The sequence below is a fragment of the Periplaneta americana genome, chromosome 3 (genome assembly GCF_040183065.1).
Source record: "Periplaneta americana isolate PAMFEO1 chromosome 3, P.americana_PAMFEO1_priV1, whole genome shotgun sequence".
Taxonomy (NCBI): Eukaryota; Metazoa; Arthropoda; class Insecta; order Blattodea; family Blattidae; genus Periplaneta; species Periplaneta americana.
Window position 1 is genome coordinate 47,469,719 of NC_091119.1, and position 21,303 is coordinate 47,491,021.

At 37.5% G+C, this 21,303-nt stretch overlaps 1 protein-coding gene across 2 annotated transcripts in view; it reads left to right on the plus strand.

Moving 5' to 3' along the window:
• The first annotated feature begins 1,474 nt into the window (after nucleotides 1-1,474).
• LOC138696020 (uncharacterized) overlaps nucleotides 1,475-21,303 on the plus strand; it is a 39,306-nt gene continuing 19,477 nt past the window's right edge. For both annotated transcript variants that reach the window (XM_069820495.1, XM_069820496.1), the window contains exon 1: nucleotides 1,475-1,797. The gene's annotated coding sequence lies outside the window, so the exon portion shown is untranslated. The remainder of the gene's footprint in view (nucleotides 1,798-21,303) is intronic.

Below are 21,303 nucleotides of genomic sequence, written 5' to 3' on the forward strand. Positions count from 1 at the left end.
AACATCCAGTTTACTCATATCTATATTCTGCATACTGCAGATTTCCCCATCCATCTCTTAAGGGGAATCGCTCAGTTTTATACAAGTTTAAGCTATTATTTATTGTAAATTAAATTAAATTATGAAGTAAGATTATACTGAACTGTACTAAATTATACGATGTTATACAAAATAATTATAAATAAAATTTTGACACGCACAGAAAACCAACAAACGGCAGAACGTAATGAATGTAGCACAGTGTTGCCAATTCAGCGGTTTTCCCGCTAAATCTAGCTTTTTTGGATAACCGTCTCGCGGGTAAAATTATATTATCCCGCTTAGCGGGAATACTAGCGGTTTTTAATCTTTAAATTATCTGAAATGAAATTCATATTAGCATTATTGACGGCTTTCATAATTACATTTAATTCGTTCAGTGTGTGTTTTGTGAAATAATGGATGTGTTAATATAGTGATAATTCCATAGGCCTATCTTATGTTATCGTTAAAACCCGAAATCTGTCAAAACCAGTTTCAACTAGTAAAAACTAGTTTAAGCAAATATAGATAGATGGTTTTTGTTTGGTAAAAGCCTAAAAAAAAAAACATAAACAAACCAAACCTAACCTGTCATTGAATCTAGATCTTACAAAATTCACTTTCTATCTATCTGCATTATCAAAACTAGTTTTTACTAGTTGAAACTGGTTTTGTCGGATTTCGGGTTTTAACGGTAACATAGGCTATAATGCAATAACGATAATTGAAATATGTTGTGGCTGGATAAAAGTATTCAAAATTTCTTTATAGCGCCACATTGGAAATTATAAAAGTGTGCAATCTTCATTACATTGGCGGGCGGATGCTCTATATTGACCATTATTATTATTATTATTATTATTATTATTATTATTATTATTATTATTATTATTATTATTATTATTATTAAATTAAAATCTAGAGATATCTGTTAGAAAATCGCGGGTTTTCGAAAGTCATCTAGCGGGATTATATGAACAACTCTTAGCAACACTGATGTTATGTAGCATATGACATAATATAACACTACAACATGTCGTGCCGCATGGAACGCTTCTGCCATCTAACGGTAAAATTTCGCATAATATATCCGTATTCCAAACCGTCTCTGTTATCCTAGACTTTCCTAATGACATAAGAATAAAATAATTAAGAGCTTAAAATAAGTTGAGATGTCACAATGAAAATTTGTATGGTGCATGGCCATATGACCTACAATGTGTGATAAAAATGTCAGTTCATAGGACTGAAAATACAGAAGTTACAAATTTCAGAGTTCCAACGCCTTGAATAAAATGCGTACTACTGCTACGCTACTATTAAAACTGCCACTTTAGACGAAGAGAGTCGATGTACCCGGACACAGCATTGCGGCAGTGTCTGTACTCTCTCTTCATTTGGTCTATTTCTGTTGCCACGGATCCGATCTATATTGTCACGATGTGCGGACCCGTGTGTGCGACGCATGCGCGGCGCAGTGCTTCAGCATGTAAATAAACAGAAGTCTACTACTCTCCGACGAGGCATGGCCATTCAGCATCGCTATGGTTACTCCTAGTTTTCGTGGGAGCAGCCCGTTCGTGTCACTGACATGGTGTCAGCTGTTCTGAAAAGAAGAACGACCTAACTGCTGGAAATGACAGTGCAAGTTTGTGAGATTGCTTCGTTTTCTTTTATGGCCTTCGATGAAGACTGATTCCATTTCGAATCGCTTGATTTGAAATCCAGGCCAGTCTTTACAGCTGGTACAGTCAGAAGAGTACGTACAAAAGCAACGTAAGTATCCATGATTACATGGGTTGTTTATGTTGCAGTGTTTGACAAATTTTCAAGTGCTGTGAGGTGTCCTTGAACAGTTTTAGTATTGAGTCAAACATAATCTAATATAATAATAATAATAATAATAATAATAATAATAATAATAATAATAATAGCAGCTTTATTTAATCTGGCAGAGTTAAGGCCGTAAGGCCTTTTCTTACACTCAACCAGGATTAAAACTTGCTTACATAGTTGAACGTACAACTGGATCGCATTTAAGTAATTACATACTGATACAATTTAGGTACATAATGAGATCAATAGAGGTAGTTACATAAAAATTTACCTCATAAAATAAAAACAAACATAGTGTTGCTAGAATCAAATATGAATCACACAAAAACAGAAGCCGATAATTCAATAAAAAATGTACACAGTAAAAATAAAAATAAACTTATTGGAATACATATTAGTATTAGATTACAAGTAAGTAGGATTCACATAATTAAGCCAGAAACCAACAATTGAATAAAATGTACACAATAAAAATGACTAATAAAATAAATATAAAAAGCAACACAGTGGGATACATATTGGTGTTAAGTGATAAACAAACACGATTTACATTAGTACACAATAAAAATAAGAAACAAAAAATAAAAATAAACACATTGGATTACATATTAGTATTAGATTACAAGTAAGTAGGATTTACATAATTAAACCAAAAACCGACAATTGAATAAAATATACACAATAAAAAATGACTAATAAAATAAATATAAAAAGCAACACAGTGGGATACATATTGGTGTTAAGTGATAAATAAACACGATTACATGATTACACAATAAAAATAAGGAACAAAAAATGAAAATAAACACAGTGGAACACATTGCATTAAATATTTGCAACGTGTTAGGTCTGGCAACTCATCATAAGATATTTTTCTAATTTACATTTAAAAGTAATTTAAGTTCGGCAGCCCTTGACTTCAGGCGTCAGAGAATTTCAGTGACGAGAAGTAGCAACAGTGAAAGATGAATAAAGAGATGATGTGTGGAGTGGTATAGGCCTACTACACCGAATAACGGGATGTTATAAAATACAATACAGTCAAGTTTGATTATTAGTGCACGAATTATTCCATTTACGTAATTTGTAAATTCTTTTTCCTTGTCGCATCTTACCCACGACGAATTTACAATGTGAACGGTAGCTTACGTAATACTTGTTTGTATTCAATTCATGACAGACCACATTAGAATTTCCTTGCAGCTTAAATCAAAACAATATCCGTTAATAATATTATTATTATAATTTAATTCCTTCGTGGTATTCAGTGTGATATATAATTTTAGATTACAAATGTTTATTGCGAAAAAGAAAAAAAGAAATATTGCAAATGTACAGAATTATATCACTCCCCTGAAAGAGAGTGATGTCGTACTCAGGGGAGAATTCAATACATAATAAAGTTACATGACAAAATTACATAAAAGAACATCCAAAAAATTAATACTGACTCATAACAAATTGCTTAGATACATTCTTAAATTTCAAACTGCTGGAGGTAAATATATGAGGGTATTTCTTTATTAGTTTGTTATAAATTCTAGGGCCGATATTACTACTATGATTGAAAGCAGTGATCGTTAAACACTTGGGTTCAAACAAACATGTATCCATTCCATTAGTTTTGTGTCTGTGGGTGTATAATCTGAAATATGCGTGATTTTTATGTATAACATTTAATTAAATAAATAAATGAACAAACGAACAAATAAATAAATAATATATACAGAGTGTTAAAAAAAGTATCCAATATTTTAGGAGGTGCTAGTATGCATCAAAACGAGAAAATGATGTCTAATATACATGGGTCCTACAACACATACTTTCTAAGATTTGAACACTTATTCATAGGAGGTGCAATGCATTCCTCTGCCATTGGGCGTAAGGAATCACGCACTCTTTGAAATTTGTTTTACTACGTTAATAAGAAAAGTCCTGATAACTATCCCCAGTTAATTTCTGTGGTAGCACGTATGGCCCTATTAATCTATCACCAAGAATGCCTGCCCGTAAGTTGATTGAGAATCGGTGCTGATGTCTTGTTTCTTCAACTGCATGGGGATTTCCATCAGACCACACATGCTGATTACGAAAATTCACAACACCATCTCTGCTGAACCCCGCTCATATCCCCAACCAAACTTTTGTTTTCAGTATTTCTTGCGACGTATCATTATTCCATTGCAGGGGTGTAAACTACGATATGATTATCTGGTAGTCTGCCGTATTGTAGGGCAGAAAAATGCATTGCCATGAATGGACGTCACATTGAGCACCTCCTATTAACAAGTGTTCAGATCTCAGAAAGTATGTGTTGTAGGACCCATGTTTATTCGACATTATTTTCTTGTTTTGATGCATACTATCACCTCCTAAAATATTGGAAACTTTTTTTAAATACTCTGTATATTTGCTGTATTTTGAAGGCTTTAAAATCTAAACCGTTTTTTGGTAGGATAATCAATAGGTCTTTTGACATATTTTAATTATTTTTCCCTGTAATAAATCTAGTGGATTAAAGTTAGTTTTAAATTGACTTGTTTAGTTTATTGGATTTCTAGTTTTATGCACCGAGTCATACACTAAAAAACATCCAAAGTTTGGGAACTATGTGTCGACTTCATCAAAAGTGAGGACAAGGAAAAAAGGGACCTGTCTCTTTTATCAGTCCTGGAGAGCAACTCTTGGTAACGGTTATAACACACAGATGTCCAATTGTAACTCGTACGAGGTAATCCCTGACGTAAGCAACCCGCAGCACATATTCTTTAAGGTTGTTTTTCCTATTTTATATGGAAAGTTATTGACCTTTGCAGAGCATGCTTGACGTGCAATATCTCCTGGTTCTACAGGCGTTTGGTCACCCATGTTATAACATATAGGTGTCCCTTTTCGTTCTTTACCTAGTGATGGAGGTGAGACAGCCCAGGAACGTTGGATCTTTCTGAATCTATGACACGGAACAAATACAAGAAAATCTCACATCATCATGGCAATTTTTATTTGTAGGTTGGAAAAGTTATAAACATTTTCGATAGTTGAACGTCTAAACAATTTAGATTTAAGTTATTTGATAGTTTTTCCTAGTATTATGGATTACAGTTATATCCGGTTTTGGTCTCATTTAATTTTAAGCTTATTTATTATATTCCATAGATTTCATTTCAACATTGTAGCTTTGATATATGGAACAGTTGAAAAGTTGTACAAAAACATACGATACTTATTAATTAATTAAACTGACATGCATAAACAATTCATCAGTTGAGTAAAAGGTAAGAGTACAGATAAATTTTGTTAATTATGTTCTGAAGCTTTTCTCTTGGACCTTTGAAGTTGTAAGAAAAAAAGGCATTTCATTGAAGACCATAAAACATGAACTGCTGTTCTATAATAGCTGAAGCAAACAGAGAGCAGATGGAGATTTGATTTAAGTTTTGTATTAAAATTATGAATGTATTGATTAGTACTAACTGTATTGATTAGTACTAACATCAAAACAGCATCTGGGAAAGATGTAGTCACAAAGTATCCTAGAATATTAATCCATATTTCATTACAGAACGAAAGTATGCAAAATATATTATTTTTGTTTAGTTATTTTACAACGCTGTATCAACATCTCAGATTATTTAGCGTTTGAATGAAATGAAGGTGATAATGCCGGTGAAATGAGTCCGGGGTCCAGCACCGATAGTTACCCAGCATTTGTTCGTGCTGGGTTGAGGGAAAACCCAGGAAAGACTTGATTTAGCTCCACTAACATATCTCTCAGCATGTCGTGCTCCTCTCCTTACTTTACTTCTTTCAGACATTCTTTCTATCTTGACTTTGACTCATTTCATATAAAGCTTATTGAACAGCCTTCTCTCTTTCCAGTCTACACCTATTTTCTTCAGGATTCCAATCACTTTATTCCGATCCACTCGGATTTTCAGTGTGAGACTTGTAATATAATTACAATATGTTAATTTTTTACTTGGTTATTTAACTACACTGTATTAAATACTATGTTATTTATCCCCAAACTTAGTTTTTGAATGTTTCTTGAAATATGGATTTTATGTGGGTATCGTAATTCGTTAAATTAAAAGTACTGATTTATGGAAATTCTATGGATTTTATGCTACGTTGTGATCTTTGCAACAGAGCTGATACTGTCGATAATAATGAAAGTTACGATAAACCGAGAGTATGAGATCAGTGATATTACATTACTGCAATTTTTTGCATCGTTCGTTCTACGTATTCGTTGCTCGATAGCATAATATACAGCTGCGTATGTAATGAGTGTGTTCTGCAGACAACACTTGTCTACATTGTAATCAAAATAGAGAATAAATAGTACACGTGGAACACATGGGTTAAACGTTCACGTGGCGTGTTTGTACTACTCAGTTTGTTTCGGTTCTTGACCCTTGACCGGGATTGACCTTTCTGTCCTTCGTGGCAATCTTATCGACGGAGGCAGAGAATATTGAAGGCTGCACACAAATCGAATGAGTGGCGTAAACGTCCCCAAGTGAGATAACGTATTGACAGTGGACGTACAGTACATACACAGAAGCTTGATTCTGGGATTTTGGTCCTTCCAAAAAGTAAGTAGATAAACGAAGAGCGAGTTAAGCTCGATTCACATTATACGTCACATCAACGTCACGTCACGGACCAACAGCGTTACATCAAAACATTGTATAAAAAATGTCCAAAAAATAATTTGATTGAAAATTTTTTCTATGCTTTCCTTAGACATTTATTTATATAATGAATCCTAAAAAATTACAGTGCAATTGATTGTCTCGCATAGGAGCTATGACATTGTTGGAGAGCATAGACTACTTCTCTATTCTTGATGACGCCGGCAAACTCACGGTCACTTGCCGTTAAATGTTAATGAGTTTGCATTCGACGGTGACGGTCCGTGACGTTGATGTTCCTATAATGTGAATCGAGCTTTAATCTCTTTCTTATGATGCAACACACAATTCGCTCACTAGCCAAAGACGTAAGGACAAGGGCCAAGAACGTTGAATCGAGCTGTACGTTTCCCATTCTTTATTACCTGTATGCAGGTCAAAACTCTATTTTGTTTTACTAATTTACAGTTATGAGTATTGCAAGTGTTCTGAATTTATACTCTTTTAACGAGAAAGAAATTGGTACTGACTTGCGTAACAATCTAGGACGGGCAGTGTACCGCCAATTTTGATTATTGTCATTGCCATAAATATAAAACTTGGCATCGTTGCTGAACAGAATGGAAGAAAGGAAACTGACAATTTTACTATGTAATCTGACTTCTGTTTCACTCTGTGTTAAGTTGTGACAGGTTTCAATACTGCACAATTAATTGATGAATGAATGAATGAATTAATTAATTAATTAATGCATGAATGGAAGGACGCGAAAATTAATTTAAGAGCTACCTGGATGTGAGTCCTTATAAGGTTTCACTGTTTGTCTTCAATATAAAAGTTATTTTGTTACACATGTCCCCATTTCAAGTTATTTAAAAAATATATACCGCATAGTTCTGTAAATAATATAGGCTAATCTCATTTCGCATGCATGATTAGCGATGGAATTTTCTCTCGGTTAAATTCGTACAATACAGACAGACAGTCAGTCAGACTGCATTTCAAAATCTTGATAATTCGAAATGGATCTTCAGCATCGCAATGTTTTCTTCTTATATTTTAAATGTGTCTGAAAAAAGTAAAGGAAGTGATAGTTAATAATAAAGCGGCATGGGAATGTTTGGGAAAACGTTTTCAGCTCAGGTAATACACTATCATGCGGCAAACTGCAGTTCTGTGAAGGCCCGAACAAAGCCAGTAGAGAGGACTAGGGGGCTGTGGAGCCAGAATATAAAGTAACACCTGTGGATTACAGGCCCATACTGCTGCTGTTGTTGTTGTCTGATGCAAGCTTTTTGTTTGTAAGGTCAGTTTTAAATATATGTGACCGGAATTTCTGTAGTTTAAAACTGGACATTCCTTAGTACATGCTATACTACAGCTTTGCAGAAAACGCCTTGTCCTAGGAAGGAAGAAAATTAGATCTATATCACTCGTAAGTCATCATAACACAAAATTGCAGCCTACTCATAATACTCGCATTCGGTATATTAAATTCACATGCCTGGTTTATTGTGCATAATATTATGACTGGCCAAGCTATCTAAACACAACAATAAATATTAATACATTTCCCTACAGGTTTGCGATTCGATAATTTTCAGTATGTAATACGAGAATCTCGTTATGAACCAATTTATTTTCGGAAAAAGAAACTATTTCAGTTACAATATACACAAGCTATTTTATGTCAACTTCTGCAAAATTAATTTTTGCAATCTACTTATAGACTTATACCGTAACATTTTACAGTTAATGCTGAGTTGCAAGAACATACAGTATTTGCAGTTCTTTGATCCTTAATAATCGTTCTATAAATACCCATGCAGGGTTACAAGAAGGTCCATTAATATTAAGCTTCCTCTAAAGAGTTTCCTAAGTTACAATTTTATTTTTATTTTGTAAGAAGTTAAACCATCGTTAGTTATCTGTAAATTGACTACCAACTTCAGAAAATTGAAGGACACATTATAGGGTAAAGTAGTAAATGAATTGCCATTTTAGTATAAACGATAAATCAATTTGCAGTACATCTTCGCCACACGTACTAGGTGACCATTTTGTATGTGGAACGTAAACAGCGGCGCTGCGAGCTATGTTGTTAGTGTGTGGGAAATAGAAAGACATAGTTTAAGCACAGTCTAGTATATACAGGGACATAATTTTATTTTTACTAACGTTTTTAATATTAACCTGGCTATACCCTTAGAGAACCGGAAACACCGTTTGCTACCCCCTTGCTTGACTGGAGTTCGATGATACTGGCGTAAAACACAAACAAATCACTTTACTAGGTATAAGAGGGAAGAAAAGTAGTTCATCTATATACGTAAACTAGGAAATATCGCGATTTTGAGTTCCATAATTTTCATTAGGTTTTTGTTTAATCAGAATGCAGTACTGTATTAAGAATAAGTGTTTTTACTCACTAACTGAGTTATCCATGCGAACGTATTCATTATGCAGTGTATATTATACTGCCTAAAGCACATTAGCGTACAATATAGGGAATGAAGTTCAATTGAAAAATAATCGTAATATGGACATTCAAACACATTTTTTTAATGGTAGCCGTTCATTTCGATACAGGCTTCAGTTCTAATGTGCATATTATCGCACTATAGACTACTGCATCTAATTCCAATTGCCAGTTTCGTTCTTCATACTAGTAACTCATGTTGAAATAATTCTGTATCTACTCTGTAAAAGAGTACCTTACGTACTGTAAATTTAATCTTCACTTCTACCCGATCCGAAAAGATAAAATTACTCAGACATGCTATATAATGTCCGTCCAAGTGGTTATGTCACAGGTTCGTATAAAGTGGGAAATCAAGTGACAGTTAATTACTTAACGAGGCCCTTCTATTTAAGTTATTTTAATCAGTTGTATAATATTATGTAAACGTCCAATTTCTAACAGAAATTAATGTTTTCAGAAAAGAGCTAAGACAGCCCAGCTTTTACAGAGGTGCGCAGCGGAAGCAGGTGAGGGAAATCTGGATGCGACGTAGGCAAACGGACAGTACTTAGGCGAAAATATGATTCAATATTGAAAGCTCTTTCGTCACTGAAAAACGCGAACATATTTCTGGAACGTACTATACTCACCAAGTCAGTGCTCTTTATTATATGCGGCCTTGATTGTGTCTGGAGGACAGTTGAACTTCACTAGTAGAAGGGGTGGGAGTGAAGTACATTAAAAAACTCAGGTACAATAAAAATTGAAGTAAAAATAAAATGATGTCCCTGTACAATCACGAAGCTCAATACGAAGTAAATTTAAAACCCATAGATAGTTGCTAACCACTAGGATCGCTACTATCGCCTCATTACAGACAATGCGAAATAGTACCTGCACAATCTATTGTTCCTAGTACTCTCATAAACTCAAGCTTCGTTACTGTAGATACTAGATTGACGTTTAAGGGTACAATAAGAGCACGATCGTACTGCACAGCTGACGTAATAACAGCGGCGCGCTGTGTATTAGTACAAACAACTGGCGTTCCACAAACAGAATGGTCGGGTAATATATGCGGAAAATATCTGTTTACGAAAGAGAAATTGAGGTTATTCACTTGTTTAATTACTGCACATGACCAACAACGCGCAGACGGTACCGACATCTATATATGCACTAAGTTATTCGCCAATTTTCAGGACTAAACTATAGTATTTCCCACAGGTAATCTGATATAAATGTATGTATGTATGTATGTATGTATGTATGTATGTATGTATGTATGTATGTATGTATGTATGTATGTATGTATGTATGTATGTATGTATGTATGTATGTATGTATGTATGTATGTATGTATGTATGTATGTATGTATTAACACTACAATTAGCTATACACCCGATGGCAATGATATATAATATACAATAATTACAATTACATGAAATAAAATAAAATAAACGTAAATGAAATAAAATAAAATAAACGTAAATCTATAAATAGTAGATGCAATAAACCTAGGACTATAAATAAAAGCTACCCTATAATAACGCCTACGATAAGCAAAAGTAAATCTAACTTATAAATACTTCTATTTCACCCAACTATTACCAATTTAAATAATTACATATCACCTTAATTAATTACATACCAACTATTACATATCATCTTAATTAATTAAATATCACCTTAATTTATTTAAACATCAACTAAATTACATATCATCTTAATTAACTACATATCAACTTAATTAATTATATATCAACTCAATTAGTTACATGACACAACTTAAATAATTACACTGCACCTCCAATTACATTTTCAGTCTAATCTTCTCAACCTTTCCTTAAATGTATTGATTTTAAGAGGACCACCCTGAAAGATTGCCGCAGGTAAGCTGTTCCAGTCTACTATTATGCGGTTAACAAAGGAAAATTTTGCCACGTCCGTTCTTTGTTTTCTACATTTAAACTTCCTAATATGATCAGCCCTTCCTAAGTATGATGGTGTTGCTAATCTAGCATTGATATCGGTCCATGCTTTGTGTCCCATTTGTGACTTAAACAATGCGGTAAGTCTGGTTTTTCTTCGCCTTGATATGAGAAGTTCCCACCCTAAATCTTTTACTATCTCCTCACCATGTCCCTTCCCCAGTATTGCTAGTATTGTTTTGTTATGTCAGTTTTTTACGGTTTAAGTTGTCGAAATAAACGTTTAAGGAAGTTATTAATTTAATTAGAAATTTATGGTGGTACTATCTATCGCGGAAATTATGTGTATAACCGATTACTTTGGCTTGCTAGAAATACAGGCTTTCTGGGCTATTATGATTTACCTTCTTGCAACCAAGTATGTTGAACATCTCTTACTTTGATCATAAGGGACGCCTCTTGTGTGTAATCTAGGAAAGAGTATTTTTCCTTCTTATTTTAGTGAATAGAAGTTATTTTATGTGGGAGATCTCCTTTCAATAATAATCGAAGAAAATGAACAACATATAAAAATGTCATTGGCATTTAAATGAGGAAGTAATTGTTATAAAATGTTATAAGCGACATTTGAGCAAACACCAGACACGATCTATCTTTTCTATACATGATACGATACCTATACCTAGTTCAGAAAGTGTTATAATCTTATTTCGCTGACATATACTGTATAACAGGGGTCGAAAGAACGTCAAACGTAGGTGACGTCATATGAAACGCAGCCCGTCTTGCAAGACGAGTGGTGTTAAAAAGCAGAGAAGAGAACTGAACCTTCTGACGGATTTTAAATTACTCATCAGCCTATCTCGATGTTTTAATTAGCGAAGTGAAATCTGGTTCTGTATCATAAGTTGCTATTTGTAATTGTTCAAATGAATGTTAGTCCGTCAACCGGGAGCGCGCTTTACATTTAACATGTTTTATTTTAGAAAGAAATTGCTCACTTATACAGGGTGATTCACGAGGAAAGGTAAAAAAATTTAGATTGTGAATTCTGAAGTCATTCTGAGTCAAAAAGTTCATATGAATATAGGTCCGTTTTCTAACTGTTACGGAGATATGGCTCTTTGATTTCACAAAAACTTCTGAGATTCCATTGTACTAACTCGCATTTAGAGACAGATAACGGACAAATTTAAAGTTTATATTCACGTATGCATACATACCTAATATTCTAGAAGTCGGGGTCGATGTTTTCGCACATTTTCAAAGGTACCTCCTGCTTCAATGCACTGTTGCGCTCTGGCGTGAATCGCGCTCATCGCTCGGGAGATTTGCACGTGGCAGTTTTTATGCCGCATCCAAAATACGGTCGATTAGCGCCTCTCTCGTTTCCCCGTTCCTTTGCTATACAAAATCTTTCATCCAACCCCATAGGCAGTAAATATTCTTCGATATGTTACCCTTCTATTTGGAAAGCGTCTTTCATATTCAGCGACGGCACGCAAGGTACTTCCATCGCACAAACCATAAACATACACAATATCGGCGTATTCTGTAGTCGAAAATTTATAAGGCATCTTGAAAAACACAATTTAACACTTCCGATAACTGTACCTGTATAATTACTGTATACTGTAGGTAGCTGACTGAACTGCTGTGAACTGATAAGTGATAGCGTGTTTGTTGTGACATTTGTAATGCTCCACCACCCGGTTAGTTTCTCTTCTCTTATCTACATCGCTCACAATGCAGATTCCAATGTTACGTCATTCATTGAGATCTTGTCTCACGTCAGCAGCATATGGTAACGTCTGATTCACATTGGGGCGAGACGTTTTACCTTAAAAATGCATCTAGCTCCGCCATCGTTCGAAAACGGACCTATGTTCATATGAACTTTTTCACTCAAAATGGCCTAAGATATCGTATCCTAAATTTTTTACCTTTCCTCGTGAATCACCCTGTATATGTCGAGCCGAACATTGAAATAAACCTAGCACAAAATGGCCTAAGGAGTGAATATTTTGAATTGTAGTGGATTTTCGGGAAATTTTTAAATCTGAGAAGTTTCCCCTTATTTAGGCTTCTTTGCAAAGTTTCAAAATTTAATAATATAACAAAATGATATTCCTTAATCAGTATTAATATTATGGCAAAGTACACATGACAATGGAGTTCTGTATAATGTATCTTTATGGTGGTAATATGAAACCGTCCACACCTGTGGAGTAACGGTCAGCGCGTCTGGCCGCGAAGCCAGGTGGCCCGGGTTCGAATCCCGGTCGGGGCAAGTTACCTGGTTGAGGTTTTTTCCGGGGTTTTCCCTCAATATATACGAGCAAATGCTGGGTAACTTTCGGTGCTGGACCCCGGACTCATTTCACTGGCATTATCACCTTCATATCATTCAGACGCTAAATAATCTAGATGTTGATACAGCATCGTAAAATAACAATATATATATATATATATATATATATATATATATGAAACCCTTTAAGAAGTTTAGAACATAACAAACTACATTTTCCTCCTGTGCACAACAAAATAATTTCTCTTCCCATTCTTCTACAAATATTCGTTTTGCTGCACTCTTTTACGATTAATGGTTTGGAAACAGATATGCTGATCGCCGGTTATGAATGTGTTCTGCCTGTCCTACGTGGAGTGAGTGCGTGTGGACGGATGCATTAGTGAACTGACCCTGCATAATTATGACGTAAGATGCCGCTTTCCGCATGAAATGCCGATCGCTACTGTATAAAATTCAATAAATAAATAAATTCAAATTGTACCATTAAAAGTATGGCACTAAAAGATCCGATTATATACGACTACAAGAACCAAAGTGTTTCACAAGCACAGCTCTTAGCCATGGTACCTACTTCGGTCCAAGGTTATATAATAAAATAATTGAAAAATACCCAAATTTGGAAAATTTTAGTATGAGAAATTTAAAAAATAGCGTTAGGAATTTCATTTTTAAAGAATATATATTGATTTAATATGTATATGTATTTGTACGAGTTAAATTGTTAAAATTGAAATTGTATTTTGAAAGTTAATTTATTCCTATAATTTTTTTTTCTTGACCCACTTTGTGTCAAACAGTTATCATTATTTGTGTTAAGTATGTGTTTAGATAACTCCCTGAGCACGAGTTTTAATCCTTCAGGGAAGAATTAAGACTGTATTTTTGTACATGTTATTTTACTAACGATAAACAATAAACAATAACAATAAACTTACATACTACAGTAGTTTTTTAAATTCCATGCGATCTATTTACTTTCGTCTTATATCAGGCTCCGCCAAGTCGAGTCAAGATCGCGCGAGGGCGTACAGGCCTGCTTACGGCTTCCACTGCGGGCAGTACACTTGTACACTGCAGTCTATCAGTGGTGGAACCTATCGAGGTCGCTTGGGGGCACCGGTGCACTGCATTTTGCACCAGGAATATTTATGTGCTAAAACATGAACCTTAGCAATGTAATGGATGTTGTTATGTGAACAATTAATTTCATAAGGTCTAAAGGACTCAATCACAGTGCGACGGGTTTTACCTGGTGGCACACGTTGTTGTTGTTGTTTATCTTCCTCTCTGTCGCGTCGCCGGCAGAGGAGAAGTCGATGGACGGATGCTGGAAGATCTTGTCCCCCGGTATAGGAGATCTCTTCTCAGGGACCTTGTGGTTTTGTGGGCGTAGGATATAATGTGATGTTCGTCGTTCTCGCGAAAATAAACCAAGGAGTAGAGTTCCACTAAGTGTATTTATTCGGCTCACTTCCCTTGCTTGAGTCCAAGCGACGGAATACTGGCTGTTGTCTTCCGTGTGATTTCGGCTTCTCGTCTAACGCCAGTTTAAAATCGCTGCTGTCACTTTTTGAGGAAAACACAAAGCTAAAAAGTGCGAAATCTACACTTTATCACTTCGATCGGCTGGAAAACGGAGAATGATAAGATATACACGATCGGAACAAGTGCCGGAAATATTATTAATACTCTCGCGATCGGCTCACAGGCCGTAGACTATATAAGTGAGTAAACACGCCACTGGCCGGCAGTCTTCTGACCAACACACGATCGGCTCACTGGCCGGTAATATTCTGAGAAAATACACGCTCGGCTCACAGGCCGGTAATCGTCTGGGGGGGCACACGCTCGGCTCACGTCCTTTTAAATACTCACTAAGGTGACGCGCTCACCAGACGCTACTATTGTTTGCAAAATTCAAACAACGCTACGAGCGCGTTCCTAGACAGGAAAAACCCCTTTATGCTATACTAAAGTTCAGTAACCTACCTCGCGTCTACTGGTCTTAAATGCGTTAGGCGCCTGTCAGACTGAGTGAATAAAGAGCCTATTACGCACTTCGCTGATCCGCCTCGCGTAAGTTAAACAAACATCTCAAAGAAATATAGAAATATCTAAAATGAAACTATACTGTAACTTATATAGGAGAAAAAATATCTTACTATCGCCGGACCACCCGACTACAGCTTCAAATGCCCCTTTCTCAACAATGGAAATTCCCCTAAAGAATTTTCATTGTTGGGAAATCTCACCTTCGATAATGCCAGTCTACCGTTATCCCTATCGCGATCAGCCAGGATACACGCCGTCTTGCTCAGCTATGTACAAATTCTAAAATAAACATGACATATATGTTTTTAAACAATCTCACTGTGCACACAGTCATCACTCAAGCATACTTGTTAATCATCCCTTACGCTATTTACATACATTATTTACAAAATTCATAAGATCCCTATTTACAGTGTCACACATTATTCAATCACGCATCCACCTTGCGTACGCAGTTACACTGCGCCGCACTGTACATTGGTATCCTGCCTTTACACAATAGAGTCTAGCTCACCATTCCAACTTACGTATCTATATTTACATTGTCTTGCCTGAATGGTCTTAGCAGCTGTTTATGGTATCTACCTAGAACCTTGTTTTTGTTTAGGTCCTTCAACTCGTAGGTATGGTCTCCAAATTTATTTGCTATAGAGAGTGGTCCCTTATACAATAGCTCCATCCTCGAGTACCGACCTCTTAAAGCCGACGATAACTTTATGTCTCTTAACAACACTTGATCTCCCACCTTCGGTTCCCACCGGTGTCTATACCTCTTTACTTTTGACCTTCTCTTTTCTGCCTTTTTCTCTATCCTATCCAAAGCCAATCTACACAGTTGTTCCTCGTTCATCGAATCACCCTCCTGTATAGCCTCCGGGAGCTTTCCGATCATTGGATCCGTGTCTATCCCTAACATTAGTTTTATGGGAGCGATCCCGGTAGTAGGGTTCACCGAATGGTTCATCACCTTCTCAATTACAGTACATTGTTTAAACCAGTCTTTGTGGTTCCTATGACATAAGATTCTAAAATACAATGATATGTCCCTGAGGGCTCTCTCGCATGGGTTTCCGCTTGGAAAATAGGCGGAGCAGTTATACATTTTGATACCTGCGCTTCTTAGTCTGTCAGTAAACAACCTCGATTTATGTACAGAAACGTTATCACACAACAATGCCTTCACTGGACCATACTTCGGTACATAATCATTAAGTATCTTATCTGCGCAAATTTTACTTGATAATGACCGCGCAGGGTAGATTTTTACAAATTTAGTGAACACATCATATGTTACAAAAATATATTTATGTCCAAATGCAGACATCGGCATAGGACCATGTTCGTCTACAGCTACAAGCTCGTTTTTGCTTCCCCTGACAATAACTTGTGGTACAGTGTCGAATTTTACATTCATAGGTTTTGCCTTCTGACAAATTACACAACAAGAGACAACTTTCCTAACTTTCCTTGCCAGCTGTTTGATATACACCGATTCAGCCAGGGTTAGCGAAACTCTCTCGCTCCCTGAGTGACTCATAGATACGTGAAAATCACGAATTAGTTCTTCTTCCATGCTAGTAGGAATGTACACCTTCCATTTCTGAACGTCTCTCCCGTGTAGCTTATACAACACTCCAGAGCGCATACCAATTGACTCACCTTGAGCCTGTGAGATCTCTTTAGCCGTGTTCTTCATATTTCTTATCGCGGGGTCCTCATCTTGCAAATCTGCAATCCTACGAAATCTACCCGCGAGTGAACTATTCCCGGTGGAATGAATTTTCATGACCGCGATCTCATATTTAGGGGCGGTAATAGTTTCCGGCAACCCCGACTTTGAATTCAAACGGGACAGACAATCTCCTAAGATATTCTCTGATCCCGGAATATGCTTTATAGTTACATCATAGGCGAGAATTTCATGAACGTACCTAGATATCCTAGAGTTGGTCAGTTTGCACCGGTTTAGGAAGCCTAAACTCACGTGATCCGTGTACACTACAATCTGACGATTGAAAACGTATTGCTGAAACTTCTGTAGTGCGAAGTACACTGCAGAAATTTCCAACTCCGTAATTGATGCGTTACTTTCCGTTCGCGACAAACCTCTCGAGGCCGTGGCAATCACGTGTCGCTCGTTGTCTTCGCTAGTTTGACACAGTGCTGCGCCATAACCATACGAAGATGCATCAGTGTATATCTGGTAAGGTAGGCGGTCGTTAGGCCTTTCCAGCAGAATCGAGTCAGCGAACAACAGTTTCGACCGATCGAAAGCCTCTTGTTCCGCTGCTCCCCATCTAAATGGTGTATCTTTCTTTAGGAGTTCCCTCAGTGGATGTACGTGTCGCGCGAAATTGACCAGGAACCTATTTTGGTATTGGAGGATACCCAGATATCTCCGAACCTGCTTCCAGTTCTTAGGAGGTGGGATCTTCATAATGCTCTCCACTCTCTCTCGGTTCGGCCTAACTCCTTCCGTTGAAATCACATAACCCAAGAACTCGGTCTCAATTTTGAAAAACGCAGTCTTCCCTAATTTCACTGTCATGCCAGCTTCCCTGAGTTTACTTAATACAAAATCAATGTCTCGAATGTGTCTCTGTATATTGTTCCCATATATCAAAAAGTCGTCCACAAACTGCGCTAAAAACTCTTTTGTGGAATCCATGAAAATCCTATCGAGTGCTCTTAATAACGCCGATCCTGAACTTGCAATGCCAAAAGGGCAGCGCGTGTATTGATATACGCGTCCGTTGTGCAAAAACGCTGTATATTTCCTAGATTCCTCGTCTAAAGGGATCTGCCAAAATGAGCTCGTTAAATCTAAGCTCGTGAACACGGAACAATCACTCATCCTACTTAAAAGTGTATCTATGGGTTCCGTGCGGAAGTTGTCTCGGACTGAAAAGGAATTTACATGTCGGGCATCAATCGTGACCCGCAGGCTACCATTCTGCTTCCTTACCCAACACAAGGCGTTTACATAGGGAGAATCTGATACTTCAATTATTCCGTCCCTCAACATGTTGTTGATGACCTCGTCTGCCTGCTCTCGTATCGAAAGTGGAATGGGCCTACACTTATGCCGAAATATCTCTAACCCCTCTACATTAATTTTATGAGTGTACAAATTACACAGCCCCGGCGTATCTGAAAATACATCTAAATTTTTCACTACCACGTCCATTAATTGTCTTCTCTCTTTCTCACTAATCCCGTACGCTTCACTGACTTTCCTATTTACTGCCTCGAACGTACCCTCGTCAATCCTATTGTTCGCGGCGGCTATTCCTTCAACGCAGTGTCGCGACCCTACCGCGTTAACAACGTCACTTTCGTACAAGTGACTATTACGTAATGGCTGCACCCGGGCTAATTCTACAATGCACAAATCACAATTCCCGCAGTCTACATTACATGTTCCCTTCTTACGGTCCTCATTTTCCCACGGATTGATCTCGATTACTGCATTCTTGCAAATTCGGATATGTTCTACAAAGAATAATTCCTCCTGCAGCTCTCTCTCCCCTTTTGATCTCTCATCTCCTTCTGTCAATGCGCCCCCCGTGCTAAACGGTATGTGTCCTATGTTTCCCTCTTGGGTGATCACGCCTAAATTATTTCCTCCGAAATCTAATAACGCCTGCCATTCGTAGAAACTCTCTACGCCAATTATAACATCCATGGTTAATTTTTGCACAACTAGGAAAATTGCCTGTAGTCTGAGATAACCACATTCGATCTCGAAGAGCACCTGGAATCTAACTTTCTCCCGCTTCTTCCCTAACGCGCCAGCGCAGTACAGTGAACAAATCGGAAGTACCTGCAATTTTACTCCTGACTCTTTAATTTTCTGAAAGAATTCCATGCTGCACACATTGTTGGTTGACCCAGAATCTAATAGCACACAACAATCAATACCAATAATCTTTACATCTATACAGGGTAATGTGTATATGCCCTTATTATCCGTTTCTCGGCATGTGATTTCACTCGGTCGGTTTATGTTGATCGCGTTTGCGGACCCTTCAGACAGTGTTCTATGACACTCGGCTACAGAAATCTCCGAGTCCTTAAGACTTCTGCATCCTAGTTTCCCGAAGCGGACCCATTTCCACACTCATCTCTCATTTCGTTCCTCCCTACCGTAGGATCTCTACCCGGGCTTGCCGGCCTGTCACACTCGTTGCTACACGTGGCTGGCATTCTATTGTTTCCCTGCTGCGCCGCCACCATGAATGCATTTCTGCGGTCTCTTTCTTGTTCCTGCCTCCTCCAGTCTCTCCTGTTATTCAAGCCCCTACCAAAATTAGGCTGCCAGAATCCTTGCCTGTATCTCCTATTTCTTAACCAGTGGGGTGGGTTGCTGTCCCTAGGGTGCACATCTGCCTCTCTATCCGTATACCATCTTATGTGATTAATTCTGCGGACTGGTCCGCCCCCATTATTTCTCATCCTATTTACATTACTTCCGCTACCGCGGTCAACACCAGGATTATTGCGGTTGTACATATTTCTGACAGGTTGAATATCCCTCCTATTTCGGTTCGGGCTGACAATACCACTTTGACCCCGACTATTATTATTATTATTATTATTATTATTATTATTATTATTATTATTATTATTATTATACCCATAGCCTGGTTGTCTGTCAGCTGCCCAACTATTTACATTCATGTTCCCTCGAGGTGGTTAGAGGGCGCCATGTGCCGCTCTCTCCGCCTTCGAGTGGCTGGAATAACCCTGTATTCTCTTCTCTGCACAATTAGTTGCGTCATAACTTTCGCCTCCATTGTGTGTCATGTCAGAACTGTCTAGCGCGGTCAGGAGGTCAATCGTCTCCCCAAAATCTCGTGGTCCCGCGATAATTAAATTATACCTAATATTTTCCGGGTAATGGGATATGAGAGTTTGTATCAATTCAGAATCTGGCATTGGTGGATTTAGACTCTTTCCCTTTTTGACAAGCTCCATAAAGTAATCAATCATCGATATGCCTTTCTTAGCATCAAACCTACTATCATTGATTTCTTTTCTGATTTTCTGCTGTTGTCTCTGCCCCCAATACCGGTCAGAGAACTTTGTTTTGAATTCTCCATAACTAACCTGTGCGTCTAACGCTACGAGAACCCAATTAAGTGGCCGTCCTCTCAGACTTTTTCTCACGACGGTCATTTTTAGTTCCTCTGGGACCCCTTTCACGTGAAAATATATTTCCAATTCGCGGATATAACAGTGAGGGTTTGAGAATTCCACCTCATCAAATACGGGATAACCAATTTCATTAATGATATGCGTGGGATACTGTGGGCGACCTAAAGATGACCTCTCGTTTACAATATTTAAATTACATTGTTCCTGATTTCGGGGGTCTTGGTTCTCTCCGACCACATGATTACTTATGTTACCACCTCCTCCTATATTTCCTAATCCCATACTACTGCTCCCGCTAGGCGTTCCGCTCACGCTCGGTTCGCTAATTGAATTATCGACAGTGGCTCCATGGATCCTATCTTGCATCGAATTCCATCTTGATTCTAGACTCTCTAGGCGTTCTCTCTCTTCCTTTCCCTGGTCTCTCACTACTCGCCTAATCGCCTCCATCTCTCGATCCACCCCTTGTAACCTCTCATCTACCGTTCCTTCTATGGCCGATCTCGTCTTTTCGTCCTCAGCAATTGTGCTGTTCCTCACCTTCTCCTCTAGTTCTCTCATGTTCTCTGCCATCTTATCTACTACGATGCCTATTTGACTTTCTATTTCAGTATTATTGTCTGCTATCTTCCCCTCCAAGTTTTCTATTCGACTCTCTATCAGCTGGTTCACCTGTTCCCTAATCTCTCTGGAATTTTCTCCCATCCTACTCTCCATTTCTGATAGTTTGCTGTCCATCTGCCTCATCAGCTGTTCGGTCTTTTGGCCTAGCCTCTCATCTATTTGCTTTATTTGTTCGGAGATTTGCCTTGCCTGCTCGGTACCCTGACCTAATCTTTCATCCATTTTTTTCATTTGTTCTGTACTCTGACCTAATCTTTCATCCATTTGTC